The 15,732-nt window shown below is 51.7% G+C and overlaps 1 protein-coding gene across 2 annotated transcripts in view; it reads right to left on the reverse strand.

The window, feature by feature from the left end:
* BANF2 (BANF family member 2) overlaps positions 1 to 15,732 on the reverse strand; it is a 45,659-nt gene that overhangs the window by 22,066 nt on the left and 7,861 nt on the right. For both annotated transcript variants that reach the window (XM_023626078.2, XR_011430724.1), the window contains exon 2: positions 13,728 to 13,854. The gene's annotated coding sequence lies outside the window, so the exon portion shown is untranslated. Of the gene's footprint in view, positions 1 to 13,727; positions 13,855 to 15,732 lie in introns of those variants that run through there.

The following is a 15,732-nucleotide window of genomic DNA, read 5'->3' on the forward strand; positions in this document are numbered from 1 at the left end:
TCTGTTCTTCTCTTTCTGATTTGTCTCCATTCAAAAGCCAGGTTCTCAAGGTCACAACGAAAGGATTTCCCAAAGATTGCCATTGATTTCATTTACTGCATTACCATCTGAGCAGATAACGAACTACTTGTATTGCAAATAGGACTCGGGGCGGGGGGTGGGGCAGAGACTGTACCCCGGAGTTTTGGTAATTTCTGGAGATCTTTTGGTGTTTTGTAGCCATCAAAAGACAACCCTGCCTATTTGTAAACACAATCCTGGACACAAAGCGCAACCGCATTCCTTGTAGGGAGAGATTTGGTGGTTCCTGGCCTGGGCAGGGCCATGTTCTACTCCTACTAAGGGTCAAGTCTCAACACTGGATTGTCATGGAAGAGTTTAGGCAGGAAGGGATCTTCGTTTCAATCACCTTTTGGAAATCAAACATGCTCTTGAGCATCTATTAAAAGTTCAGACCAGGGGTTATAAATGCAAAACCCTGAGGATCCAGACAAGTGAAGAAAAATAAATCAGTGAGGACAAACACTGCGAGGGCAATGATAAACGTGGACTGACATGGCATTCATCAGGGAGGTCACAAGATGGTGTGGACTGTGGATGCTGGGGGTCTCACATCCACCTAAAGGAGGCAGCTCCCTCTTAGGAATGTGCGTCCCTGGTGGCCAGACCTTGTTATTTCAAGAGAGGCCAAAAATTTAGAATTTTATGTGCAAGTTCCCAATTTTTAAATGTTGGGCAGTAATTCAAATATCTGTAACGTGATGTGAACCCAGCAAAACAAAGCCATGCCACCAGTTTACCTCTCCTGCTGTAGATTTTCCTTCCAGAAAAATACCCAACTTGCACATATAGATAAAACTGGACATCAAATGTCAGGGGGTTGTGGACCAAGGACCCTAGATTAGGAAGCTCTGCTGTCAAGCGTCGACGCTTACGAAATCTTCATCCTAGGTAAGTGGTTCCCGTCTGCAGCCTTGGACGTGGTTTCCTGGGGACTGTTTTGACCTCCCCAGGAAGTGTGTCCACAAGCAGGAAACCACCATTCTTGCCTATACTTCCACCTTCCCACTCGGTGGCCAGACAGGACTCCCAGTGCCTTCCCTGAAATCCATGGGGGATTTTCATCTCAAAAGCATCCGCTGGTGAAGGCTTGGTTTCCAGTGCAGGCACACCTGGCTGAAAACACCTGGGTGTGAGCCCAGTGTCTTCCCTCCGCGTGGCCTCGAGTGCTGATGGCAGATACCCACCTGAGTCACACTTGGCACTGGCTCTGCTCTGAGGGCTCAGGTACACACACCCAACCCTGCTCACAACATCTACTCATCTGCCTGGCCTTTGGACAGAGTCACCTCAAAGTGACCAAAGAGACACATATGCCATCCTCATCTTACACAGAGGAAGACTCAGAAAAGCCCTCTGACCCTCTCTGGGCGCTGAGCCATAGCTGTCTGCTCATGAATGTGGCTCCTCTCTGAGCAGCAGTGCAGGGGCAGGCAGGAGCCAAGCCGGGGAGCTGGGGACCCGTTCTGGACCTTCGTTTTGTCCCTTCTTAGCTGGTAACCTGGACCTGATGTCACCTCTCCATTGCCACCACCTCTGAAGGAGTCCTTACTACGGAGGGGCTAGGCTGCTGCTACTTCACAGACAACAAAGCTCCAAGGCAGGAACTCATTCCAGCCCCGTTTAACAGATGACGCAGCTGAGGTCAGGAGAGTTCAATACTCGTGCAAGACTGACGACTTGGCAAGGAGAAGAGCTTGACCCCCTCGTGTGAGGGCCACTTTCTCTTCTTCACAAATGTGGGTCATTGAGCCACTTGGAAGGAGCACACGAGAAGTGCCAGCCCAGAGAAGAGCTCAAAACAACGTTGGTGCAACCACCGCCTCACGTCAGCGGGCCTCAGGCCTGACGCACGGCCTAGGCGGTGAGGGAGCGGCCCGGCCCTCCTGCCAGCACTCTCACTGCCCCTGGCTGTCGCTCTTTCACGTTTGGCTGAGCTTGGAGTCCTTCAGCCTCCTGCTGCCGTCACCCGGCTGGTAGGGCGGCTGTGTTTTCCTGAGTTCGGAGCCACTTGGCTTCCTACCCTGTCAACAGTCCCCTTCAGGTCTGCAGCAGCGGGGGGCACGTCCCAGGCCGGGTCAGCACTCTGGGGGGCCGCAGCCCTCATGGAGGCCGTACTGTGAGGGCCTGAGAGTCCTGGGCAGGCATGTCTGTGAGAAAAGAGGGCAGGAAAATGACCAGTGCTGGGGGCAGGGCCGCCCTGAGGCACAAGGCGAGGCTTCCATGCAGCCTCACATATGTCACTGTGACAGCAGCTAGGGACAAGCTCGGTACTAAGTTGTTGCATGACCTTGCCCCAGTCACTTTTTCTTTCTCAGCCTCAGTTGCTTCATCTATAAAATGGGTGGAGTTAGGTTAATAATTTCCCAAAGTGTGCTCAACAGAATGATAACCTCAAATCATGCCCCTGGCGATTCAGCGTACTCCAGCTTATTCAATGCCCTGACAAGTCCTGCACAGCAATAGAACTGCTGACTTGGCCTAACCCATCTTCTTTTAACCTTTCTGGACCACACAGCCTTTTAAGTAAGGTCAGTTAACATCCCTTGGGCCAGTGGAACAGGCCTTGGCTAATTTTCAAGTCTCTTCTGGTGCTGGGGGTCAGGAGGCCTGGTTAGTTGTGTGCTCCCTGGAGTTGATAAGGCCCCTGCCCTTTGCTTCCCCAGCTATCAGAGAACATCAGTTCTCATGGCCAAGCGTGGTAATTTCTTGGCTTTCCAACAGCTCTCTTTCCTTTCTAGTTTTCCGGGGGGAATCACCTTTCCTGCTCTCATTCCACGTGACTTGGGTCAGGCTGGCCACACCACCTGGCTCCAGGGGGGTACACACACCTAGGCCTGTCCAATGAGGTAACACATCCTCTTGGCCACAGTGATTAGTTCATTGTGGGCATGGACCCTAGTGTGGCCGACCAGAAAGAACTCTGTCACTTTTGCTGGAAAGATCAGGAAAGAAATGGTGCCTCTATCCTGCTGTGGTTGCACAGCAGGAGGTCGTCTCTTCTTCCATTTGGGGATAGCCTGCCAGAGAGATACCAAGAGAAGGCAGAGCTGAAGATGGTGACAAACAGCTACTTGACAACATCACTGATGGTCTGGATCCAGCCATTCCTGAAGCCATGGTATGTTCCATCAATCCTTTTCCTTTAAACTATTTTGAGTTTGGTTCTATCCTGTAACTGAAGGAGCCCCACCCCACCAGTTTTACAAGGGGCACAGTCAGCATCAAGTGTTAAATTAGAAGAGCAAGGGGCTGTAGATTTGGTGAAGCAACACTTGGGAAGCATTTGGGAGGCGGAGCAGGATAGTTCCCCGTGGCATGGTGTAGGCACAAGCCTGGGTGCCAGGGAGAAGGGACTGATCACATGGACCCCGGCAAGAGCGGGCAATGCTTAACCCGGCAGAGTGACGAACCATGGTGGTATCTGGGACACTGTGAGGCCAAACCTAAACACAGGACCGGCCCTCACAGCATGTGCCCGAATACAGCCTTGCTACTCCAAGGCTGGTCAAGGACCGCAGTCTCGGCATCTCCTGGGAGCTTGTTAGGAATACAGAAGCTCCGGCCACAGCCCACACCTCCTGGATCAGGACCTGCATTTTAACAAGCCCCTAGGTGGTCCCGATGCACTTTCCAGCTTAAGAAGTGCCACTGCAGGGTTATTTGTAGTGACTGTGGCTGTGTGTGGAGGTGGCCGCCATGGGTTCCTCCCTGCCTGTATGCACTGCTGCCCTGCCCACCGGGGGTGGACAATTTCCCTCCCCTCTTCTCTGGGCTCAGCTGTGACTTGCTTAGACCAGCAGCATGTGGTGGACGTGGTGCTGGCAGTGCACGCCCAGCCCCCAGAGGAACGGCAGCTCCCCTTCCTCTCTGGGAAGGCAGCTGTCACATAAAAAGTCCAGCTACCCTGAGACCTTCAAGCTAACCGCACGGAGACGCCACCTGGAGGACCTGTGAGTTCCAGAAGGCTCAGGGAGGCCTTCTTGGGCCGCCTCGTCCAGCCCAGCCCCTCGCTGAACATGGCTGAATAAGTGACCCTCACTGATGTCACATGGAGCTGAGTCCTGCCCAAATTTCTGACTGATAGAATCAGGAGAAATAACTAATCCTTGCTGTTTTAAGACACTAAGTTTTGGGGTTATTTTGTTACACAGCACAAGAGTACTGAGGCAGCGACTGTCTTTCCTCCTCACTAGAGGAGGCAGCTGAGGAATGGCCACCGGACTCTCTGCAAGATGGTCACTCACTCGAGACACTGTGCTGAGCACTCTCCGCCTGCCACGTGCTGTTCCAGGCACTGTTCCAGGCCCAGGGTGGAGCAGTGACGAGGATGGACCATGCCCCTGCTCTTGTGGAACTGAAGCTCTTGTCCAGGGAGACAGCAACAGACAGGAAAACACAAACACAATGCACCGGACTGAATGCTTGCGTCCCCAGATTCCTGTGTTGAAACCCTGACCCCCCGTGTGGTGGCATTAGGAGGTGATTAGATGGTTAGGTGATTAGGGTGGAGCCCTCGTGAGTGGGATTAGTGCCCTTACAAAAGGGACTCCAGCCAGCACTCTCTCTCCCCACCACGTGAAGGGCAAGGAGAAAACGGCCACCTGCAACGTGAAAGCAGACCCTCCCCAGAAGCCGCCCACGTGGGCACCCTGATCTCAGACTTCCGGCCTCCAGAACCGCGGGAAGTAAATTCCTGCCACCCAGTTGATGGCACGTTGTTATGGCAGCCTGAACTAAAATACACAATGATTTCAGAGAGATACGAAGCAACTTGGAGTGGGGTGGGGACAATGTCTGACAACGCAGGGATGGTCTCTCCGACAAAACACACTTGATCTGAGGCCCTGATGTGACACAGGGGCAGACTGGGAGATGACCAGAGGAAGGGGGACGCTGGCAGAGGGAATAGCAAGCGCCAACACCCCGAGGAGGGAACAGCCTGGCTTGCATGAGGCCCAGGTGGCTGGTGTGGATGCTGAGGGAGCGGGAAAGCTGGGGGAGGGGGACGAGGTCAGGAGATGACAGCACAAAAGTTGGCAGGCTGCGGCCACACTATCCAGTTCAGGGGCCACTAGCCACACAGGCCATTTTACACTAAAGTTAAACTTACAATAAAATAAAGTAAAAACTGAAAATCCAGTCCCTCAGTCCCATTAGCCACATTTCAAGCACTCAACCGCTACCGTACAGGGCAGTGTCAATGAGAACACTTCTGTCCACGCAGAAAGTTCTATTGGCCAGCCCTGGCTAGAGGACAAATCAGAAGTCAACCAGGGTTCAAGGTCAGACCGTGTGCTCCTGGGCTTGGTAGTCATTAAATCACTTGAGGTTCCGGTTTTCCCCAGGATTAAGAGGGGCTCTTCCAGCCCAACAGTGGGTCCAAATTATCCACAGGGAGCAAGAAAGATGCCAAGTCCATGAACAGTTGAGCCAAGGTCTTACCCAGAGAACGTTCAAGGCCTCATCCATGGCAACCGGCAGCAAAGAGGCCTGTTTAACTGACTTCGTTGCAACCTCATTTACGCTGCCAATTTGGGGCTCCCTGATGTGGAAAACGAACAGAGCGCGGCTACTATTTCAGGGCAACATGCAGAAGGGAAATTGCTACAATTAGCTGAAGCTGATTTCGATTAGCATCTTTTCTTCCTTGGCCCAGAACATCTGCTGGTGTGGAAACAGTCGCTCTGTCTTGTCCCATCAGAGAGAGGCACGGGAGCCCGATGGGAGCCAGGACAGGGGCCAGGAGGGCTGAAACAGCCCCTGAGGACTGGGCAAGTCCCCGGCAGCTTGTCTTTAGGAAGGACACAGAGGACAAGGCTGCCTCGCTCCAGCCGAGAGGCAGCAGGTGGAGATGCACGCTGTCCTCGGAGTTAGCCAGACCTTCGTTGTCATTTAGTGTTTGTGACATCTCCACAAGTTCTGTGCCCTCTGGGGGAGTTACCCAACTGTCCTCATCTGAGAAATGGGGGCGATGACATTCATCTGATGGGTTAGGGTGGATTACCTGAAACAATCTCTGTGAACACACTGGGCATACAGTGGGTGCTCAGTAAATGCGGGTCGAATCATAATCTTGATAGGAAAGTCTTAGGAAGGAAAGAGAGGTGGGCTAAGGGATGCCTGATTAGCATCAGGTTGGTTCCCATCGTGGAGCTGTCATTTCTTCCTTCCTTCTTTCATCAAATATTCATCCCGTGAGTTGGCTCTGGCCTTGGGCCACCCCTTAGCCAGCCTGGCCTCCTGTTTGCTCCCCGGGGCCCAGCAGGTCGGCAGAGCCCATCTCAACGGCCCCTTCCAGCTCTCCCCTCTAACAAAGTTCACAGCCGCCCTGCAAGGCCTGACCCACTTGATTCAAACACAGGAGATTAACAAGGTAGTGAGACCCAGACCCCGCTCACTGGGATTTGGAATGGCCTTTAAAGATCTTCTGGTCTGGCTCCCAACCCCTCACAGCGGTCCCAGCCCTGCTGACAGAAGGCACCCGCTCGCCTGGGCGCTTCCAAAGCGCAGGCTTGCCACCTCGCAAAGCAGCCCGCTCTATTATCAGAGCACTCTGATGTTGGGGACGCTTGTCTGCACACAGAGTGTCTATAAATTCTAGGTTAATGTCCCTCTTGAAACGTGGCACCGGGCACAGAACACGGTTCTCAGTTTCTGTATCTATAAAACAAGCATGAGAATACCAACCTCATCTTCCTGCTGGGAGGAATTAAGAGCAATAACACACACACAGTGGGTCTGACACATAGTAGGTGCTTCATAAGTGTTTGTTTTCCCGCCCCCTTCTCTCCAAAGGAGGGCTGGCGCTGGCGCAGGACCACAGGCCTCTGTGGCTCTGGCCGCTACACTGTTCTTTTCTTTCAGGGGGGCCTGAGACGGAGCAGGCTCAGTGGACCACTACGTCTTGGACGTAGGAAAAACATTTCTCCGAACACCTGCCTCGCTTTCTGCCTTACACACTCAGGTAAAGCCAGGAGTCTGCTCAAAATCTCGGTGCGTGAGGTGCGCTGCGGCCGCGCACACCTGTTTGCTCTCGCAGACAGTGAGCGGTCCACCTGGCTGCAGGAAGCAGGCGGACGGACCGGCTGTGGGAGCATGCGACAGTGAGGGAGGCTGCCTCTGCCTCCTGGTGCCCCTGCACTGGTCCCCACTGTTGGCTGTAGAAGGCACTGGGCCTCAGGCCACCCTCAGCCAGCTGCTGGTGGCCCAGCTGGGAAGCGCCCGCGTCCTCCCAGAGAGACGGCTTCCGGCCCTGCCCCATCCCCACCGCCTGCTTTGACTTTGCCTGCTCTTCCAGAGTCCTAACTCACGTACCCACCTCCCGTCATGGTCTCAAATCTCTCTCACTGTCCTCAAGGGAAGGAGGAGATGTGACACACTGGAGGGTCAGGGGAGTCAGATTTAAAAACAGCCAAGAGAGAAGGCAAAGCACACAGGGAGGCAGGGCCACAGGGCATCCCTCACAGCGCCCGAGGCACGCCTGCTCACACTGCTGTGTGGGCGGCCCAGGGCCCAGGGCTCCCGCCACCCTGGCTGGGACTCGCAGTGATGTGCTGGTGGGTTTGCCGTCTGCGAGCCTGGCCTCCCTGCCCTGGAGCCTCCATCAAGCACACTGTTGGCCTTTGCCCAGGGAGCTGGGGCAGGTGGCAACCGGGCCTGGAGGTGCGAGAACAACACTTCCTGGAGATAGGGGCCCCAAGGGAGAGGTCGGAAAAGGGGCGTTTGCAGCAGGTGAGTCAGCTTCCCCAGGAAGGGCTCCAGCACGTGCTGGCACTCTCCTGGCTAACAGACTGGGTAATGCTGCTGTGAGCACGAGACCCCAGGGCGCGACCAGCCTGCCATTGGCTGCATTTCTTTCCGTGGTTCTCAGGAAGTCTGAGTACTCACCCAGAGTGCCTGGTAGATCAGCGCTTGTCTCTGCTGCCGTGGCCCTGTTGGTGAGGCCAGCCCTGCGAGGTTAAGCTTATATCCTGGGCCCAGGAGCAAGCGGGTCCCAAGATCCTGAATGGGCTACATTGTGATGTCACACCACTGGGGTGGCCCCCTCCAGGTCTGCTGTCAGGGGACAGGAAGCCCCTCCTGAAGGGTGCCGATCCTGGCCGGCGCTGCTGGAGAAGCAGGGAGGGGTGTCTGCCCTGCCAGAGACCGTCCAACCGGGAGGCGGCTCAGGAAACCACCCCAATGCTACGCGTGCCCACCCCTGCTGGCCTGGGTCAGCGCACGCAGACCAAGCCCATCTTTTACAGTTTCCCCACGCAAACTGGCTGAAGGGGCTACCCTTGACTAGTCCCTTTGCACATTCTCTACAATTGGTTTGAGTCCAGGGCAGACCCCTGACTTTTCTCCTACTGCCCACCAGCTGTGTGCAGAGGGCAAGCAAAAGAACTTAAATATTAGCTCAGGAAAACAAACAGGCCCGTAAAGCTCCCCGCCCTCCCTCGACCTCTTCAGTCAAACCCGACACGGTGTCTGTGAGGTCATCTCCTACGGTGCACACGCCTGCACCGCTTTCCATTGCAGGTAATTAGGTACAACCTGTATTTAATAAGCCCGAAGAGAAAAGAAAAACCCACAAAAGGGGCCAAAGTCTAAAAGGTCTGTAGTTTCCATTTCCTTTTTCCTTCAGTGCCTGAGGCCTGGAGTGGGAAGCACTCTAGCCAGAGGGCAAATGCCCTTGCCGTGGAGACTGTTCTAAATTTTCGAGTCTAAAACAGAGCTGCTCAAACTTCAGGATACCTTCGAACCCGCGGGAGGGCTTGTTAAAACGCTGATCGCTGGGCCTCACCCCCAGAGTGCCTGATTCAGTAGGTCTGGGGTAAGACCCAACAATTTGCATTTTTCACAAGTTCCCAGGGGCTGCTGCTGCTGCTGGTCCCGGGACTACACCTTGAGAAGCACTGCTCAAAAGTGTAAGGGGCACTGGGCTCCTGGGTTTGATCCTAAAATGGCGCTGCTGGCTAATGGCAGCGTTCAGGGGTTGCTGGAGAATAAACAGGAGCTATAGCGTTGGAGCCAAAGCTAGCTGAGGCCTCTGGGTTCAACCAGCCTGCTTTACTGAGCATCTGCTTGTCACCGTGCTGCAGACGTTGTCCACACGCGGCCCATAGACTCTTGGCTTTACTACTTCAGTGCACAAAGGTAGCCTGACTTCCAGATGCCAGCACCTGTGTTTCTTTGCTTGGGGGCTTTTTCCAGCTGCTGGAGCGCACCCAGCCTGCAGGCAGTGCAGCTGCAAGGCCCGGAATTGAAGTCTCCCCAGGAACATCCTCAACCAAGACTGTTAGTGGTTGGGGGATAAAGACCCCAGCTGCCTCCTCCCAGGTGTGGTAACTTGGAGGCGTGCTCTCGACCATCTCTCAGAGGCCGTCACAGGACTGAGCCTCAGTTGCCCACAGTGGTAACTGGCTTGAAAACACACCCTATCTTTCTGCCCTCCCTCTCCTGGCTCACGTCCTCACTCCCCTGGTCAGATTTTCCTGGGATCACCCCCTAAATAAACGACTTGCACTTGAATTCTCATTTCAGGGTCTGCTTCTGGGAGAACCCAAACTAAGACATCATGACTACGGAAAGGTTTTTGTCCTTGATAAGCTCACATTTAGAGGGGGAAAGACTGTACTGTGGCTTAGCACAATCAGGAATTTCTGGTGAAGAGACTGGACTGGTGGTTATCAGAGGGCAAGGGGGAGGGAGAAGGGCGAAGGGGTGATGGGCACGTGTGTGTGTGTGTGTGTGTGTGTGTGTGTGTGTGTGTGGTGTGTGTGTGTGTGGTGTGTGTGTGTGTGTGGTGTGTGTGTGTGTGGTGATAGATTCTAATTAGTCTTTGGGTGGTGAACATGATGTAATCTACACAGAAATTGAAATATAATGATGTAAACCTGAAATTTATATAATGTTATAAACCAATGTTACCACAATAAAAAAAGGCGGGGGGGGGCCGGCCCCATGGCTGAGTGGTTAAGTTTGCACACTCCGCTGTGGCAGCCCAGGGTTTTGCTGGTTCGGATCCTGGGCACAGACATGGCACTGCTCATCAGGCCACTTTGGGGCGGCGTCCCATATGCCACAAGTGGAAGGACCTCCAACTAAGATATATAACTATGTACCGGGGTTGGGGGGGGATTTGGGGAGAGAAAGCAGAAAAAAAGATTGGCCACAGTTGTTAGCTCAGGTGCCAATCTTTTAAAAAAAAAGAAAAAATAAAGGAATTGCTGGTGAGTGTCAGGTCTCAGGACAGATGGAGGCCGTTCCGCTGCTTGCCCTTTGGAGTGTCGTCAAGGGCAACTTGAGGAAGTGCAGGAGCTCAGCTGAAGGGGAGAAGGGGAAGGGGAGAAGGGACCTGGCAACCTGGCCCGAAGGCCTTTCCTTCCATACAGGTAGGCCTGAATATGGTGCCTGCAGGAGACTGATTTGTTATGCAAATTCCTCCTGAAATAGGAATTCGGAGGTGGACCCGGCACCATATAAAATATGGCTCTTGGCAGGTTTGGGGGCAATTGGATGCTTGGAGAGGGATTAATAAGGTTCTCTCCTGGCCTGATAGGATTAATATGCTTTCCAAGGCGCCCACCCCCATGCCATGGCCATGCACAGCCTCAGCCCACACAGAGTTAACCCCTCTCCTCAGGTGCCTCTGCAAGGGGCCTTAGTCCCCCCAACTCCTCCCACATACTCCTCCTCGTCCTCCTCGGTCCTCCCAGAGCCCCCCCACACAAACACACAATCCAAATGTGCACAGCCCAAAAACACTCAAGTCACATTCCAGCCTGGCTTCAATCAGACGTTTCATCTACAGAAATTCTGGGGCTGCCACTGAATGGACCCAAGTGCTGCTTGGCTGCGCACCTGCACAGGTCCTTCTCAGGGAACAGGGCCCCCCAGAGTTCTTCTTTCTCCTTATTTTAACTTGGCTAGAGGGAGAACGAAGCCTCCAGGGCTGGAGCATTGTGTCAATAACAGTATTAACCTTTTCAGCTTTACCCAGGACTCAAAAAATAATTAGTTACAAAGCAGCCATTAGCTAGGCCTCTAGAGAAAAGGACCACCTTCACCGAAGGGGCGGGAGCGGGAGCCCTCTGCGCAGAGCGTGACAGGGTCCTGCACCGTGCCTTTGAAGACCAGTGGGCTAAACGTCCACCTCGTGTTTCACACTGCCAAGGCCACAAAAATGCCCTGAGTCAATCCTTTTATTTTTGTGATTAATTTAAAGGGAATAACCTAAAATATGGGGAGAAATATATACACTCTCACGTTAATCTCAGTGTTATTTAGAAATGTGGGAAACTGGAAATAATTTAAATGTCTAATAGAGGAATGATTAAATAAATTGTAGAGAATTCCCTTGTTGGAATATTAGGAGCCCTTAATATAATGGTCATGAAGGCTATGGAGTAACAAAAGAATGGTCACATTCAGTATAAATTTGAAAAGCAGAGAATACAAAGAATTACAACTATGAAAACACTTGCCTGTGAAAAACTGCTCAACATCACTAGTGGTCAGAGGAACGCAAATGAAAACCACCACACACTCAGGAGCAAGGATAAAACCAAAAAGAGCAGCCACACTAAGTGCTGGTGAGGACGTGGAATAACTGAAACCCCGTGTGCTGTAACATGTCACAACCACTGGGGAAAATCGCTTGGTGGTCCAGACCTGTTCTATGACCCAGCACTTCCACCCCTGGGTGTTTACCCAAGAGAGATGAAAACATCTCCACAATCGGACAAGAATGTTCACAGCTGCTTCACTCGTGACACTCCCAAGCCGGAAACAGCCCAGATGTCTGTTAACAGGAGAATGAAGAAACAAACTCTTGTCTATTATTATAACGGACTATTACCCAGCAAGGAAAAGAAACAAGCTACTGGTACATACATGACAACACAATAAACCTCAAAACACACTGAGCGACAGAGGCTGGACACAAAAGAGTACACACTTGGTTCTATTTATACGACGTTCTGGAACAGACAAAGTGAGACTATGGCTGCAGAGATAAGCCCAGGGACTGCCTGGAGGAGGGGCCAGGGCAGTGGGTGAAGGGACACAGAGAACTTTGTCGTGTAAAGGAGATGTTCCAGAGCTCTATCACAGTGGTGGTCGCTCAGCGCACACATCTGTCAAAACTCATCTACCTGCACACTTAAAATGCGTGAATTTTAAGGCATAGTGATAGAATAATAAATATTCTTTTTTTTTTTAAATCACAAGCTGCTGGAAGCAAGCGCTTATGGTGGTTTATGACACACTACGTTTTTAGTGCACATTTGTGTGATGAAGTCCTATGGACTTTTTTCCTGCGTATCCACCAATCTAAATCTTCAAGCCAGGCTCAAATCTCACATCCCCTACTAAGTTATCTGTAATGTCCTTGCCAGAAACAAATACTTTCTTACATCAGCCACCATCTTTTCATATATCGTTTCTCTTTATATCATGTGCTCACCAAGATTCAGAATAATATCTTTATTCTTTGTATTGCCAACATCTCCTAGAACAGAAAAGAAACATAGAAATTTGGGGAAAATAGACCTGAGCTGGCACAGGGTCACTGCATACAGTGGCCCAGGCTGTGCACTGCACAAACTCCAAGGAATGATACAAATGGCACCCTCCCCTGCATGGAGACCACCCTCTGGAGTTGTGTAAACAGAGTCTTGGTCAGAGTCCCTGTCCCACTACTTCCTAGTTTTGTGACCTTGAAGAAGTGACCTCCTGAGCTTGTTTCGTTCTCTATTTAATTGGGTTGTTGGATGACAGAATTGAGATAGTGTGTGTTCAAAGCCCTCTGCAAACTGTAACACACTTTGCAGCATTAGATGTGATGTTGCTCATAATAAGTCTGGTCCCTGCCTTTCTTTACACTTTGCTCATTACCACTACTTCCTCACCAGCTTTCACTCAGTTCCCTGAAATTGTCAAACATGTTCCCACCTCAGGACCTTTGCACATGCTATTCCTTCTGCCTAGATTTTTGAGTTCCCATCTTCCTTCAGGTGATTCACATTTCAGCTGTAATGTCACTTGAGGCTTTACCTAAGCATCCTAAAATAGCCTGCTCCTCATTATCATTTTCTATCTCATCATCCTGTTTTATTAGTACCTGAAATTATTTTGTTTATTTGTTTAATGCTGATTGTCCACCTCCCATCCCAAACCTGCTTATGTAGAGGGTCTATGTCTGTTGTCTTCACTGCTGGATCTCGATCACGGTAGGTGCTCAAAAGTCGTTGACTGGATGACGAACAAATACTTATGGATCGCTAGGTGACATGGTGTATTTATTCAGTTCAGTCTGCCGACTGTTCCCCAAAAACAAGAGACTGCGAGGCAAACGCAGCTGGCTCCCACCTCTGCTGAGAGTGGGAACCCACCCCCGTGGGTGAAGGAATCTGCCCAAGATGTGCCCGGTGGCCACAGCGCTGAATGCTTGCCACTGACGCTGTGCCAGGTAAGGCTCCAAGTCTGCCACAGCGTCGTGAGGGCACGGGGAACAGGGAGGGCATTGTGCTGCCTGCAGAGACTGACGGTCTGAGAACAGCTCGAGGAAAGTCCCTCCCTCGGCTGGACACACCTCTCCCAGCCAGGCGCCTCTTCCTTTCTCCTTTCCCTCCTTTTCCTGACTGTGAACAAGGAAACAGGCCCGATCCGTTAGTCCTTACCTTTGTTCTTCGTAGCCCTCAATGCGAGGTTTCTTTAATGTTCTGGTGCCGGCGTAAGCCCTGCCAACGCCACAGCGGAATTTTCTAATCCATGCCAAAGATGGAGCTCATTAATTTCTGTGCGTGCCTGAAAGAAAGAAAACACTTCTGTAGGCCCTGGTGTGTTTAGTGCTCTGCAGAAGGAGGGTGAGGCCTCCCTCCAAGAAGCTTAATCTAGGTTTGTAGGTGGGTCATACAGGAAAAGCACTCCCTTGATTCTTTTATTTTTTTTGAGGAAGATCAGCCCTGAGCTAACATCTGCTGCCAATCCTCTTTTTGCTGAGGAAGACTGGCCCTGAGCTCACATCCGTGCCCATCTTTCTCTACTTTATACGTGGGACGCCTGCCACAGCATGGCTTGCCAAGCGGTGCCATATCTGCACCCGGGATCCGAACTGGCGAATCCTGGGCTGCTGAAGCGGAACGTGCAAATTTAACTGCTGCGCCACCGGGCCAGCCCCCACATGGATCTTTACTATAAATTTTAATGCTTTCCTGATACAGATGCTTTAGAGGCCAGAGGCCCCAGTCTTCAGGGTCCACCCTCTCTCTCCCCTGCCATTAGAGGCAGTTTGGTGAAAATGTTTTAGAGTCATTGCATAGTAAGTCAGTAAAACTTTAGTGTGAATTAGTCTGCGTGCATCTCCCTCTCTCTCTCACACACACACACTCCCACACATACAGATGGCACCTAAACTCTGTGAGGGTCTGTGGACTCACAACAAAATGACACTGGAAGAAACAAAAGTTCCCAAAATTATACCAACTAACTAAATCCTGCCCAGGCCTGGATTTTTCTGACCCAGTGGCCATCAGCAGTCTGAAGAAGTGTCGATGGGGCTACAAGCTAAGTTCTCCTCCCTCTAAATCTAATTTTTCTGCAACACACATTCAGATGGGAGGCTGGACAGTTGTGCCCAGCCAAGACAGTCTGCTTGATCTACTAGCTGGTCGTGCGGCTGCCAGGCCAAAGGCAGAGAGCTGAACTCAGTCGCCCTGGCAGGCCCTGTCTGGATTTTGTTATACTTTCTTTATTGCTTTTGGTTTAAAGACCTTCTTCAAACCTCCCACTGATTTTTTTTTTTTTTTAAGCTGATTAACAGAGTTTGAGAAGAGTCACACAATGATTAAGTGGTTGGGGAGAAGACTTTGAAGAAAGGTTTAAGGAGCTGCAGTTTTTCAGTCGGAGGGGATAGAATAACGATTTTAAGTGCCAGGCACTTCCTATCAACTGACACGCACTCCGTGAGTGCTTAGCAGACACGCAGCGTTGAGCGGGGTGCCTTAGCTCTGCCCTAAAGCCAAGAAGAATAAGACTTTAAGAAGTAAGTACACAGTGAGGTAGCAGTAATTTAAGATAGACGTAAGAAAGGACTTCCCAGAGCTAAAAGCAGCTCCTTGCAGAACTGGAAATCACAGGGAATTCAGAAGGAAAAAAGTACGACTCAGGCCTTTTAAAGCTTTTATCATTGTTGAAGAATCATAATTCCTGTACACAGAACCTACCAGTGAACTCTGAGGCCCAGTTGTGCTGGGGTGGCCTCTAAATGGAGCCAATGGTGGGGAAAAATGTATTGAGAGGTTTTGTGGAGGAAGCAGTTCTGTGGGCTCTTCAAGGGCAGAGAGAAACCAAGTTCCATCCAACTTTGCACCTCCCCCCCCAAGAGGGGACCTGGCACACTGAGTGTCTGATTCCAGAATGGATGACCAAAGGCAGCCCTTAAAACGTGGAGTGTGTGGGGACGGCTCAAGATGGGGGAGGAGTGTGCTCTGGGCAGGGGCACAGGGTGGGCACAGACAGGAATAGGTGGAGCTTGGCAAAGTAAGGGGGCGCCAGGCTCCGGGGTTCCACAGAAGTCAGGCAGAGAACAGAGACTTGAGATGGTGGGGAGGCAAGGCAAGATGGAAGGAGTGGTTTTGAAAAGCTAAGTGTGCTAAAAGGGAGCAGGATGGACTGGAAAGAGAG

This window comes from Equus caballus, chromosome 22, assembly GCF_041296265.1.
Source record: "Equus caballus isolate H_3958 breed thoroughbred chromosome 22, TB-T2T, whole genome shotgun sequence".
In the NCBI taxonomy this organism is placed as follows: domain Eukaryota; kingdom Metazoa; phylum Chordata; class Mammalia; order Perissodactyla; family Equidae; genus Equus; species Equus caballus.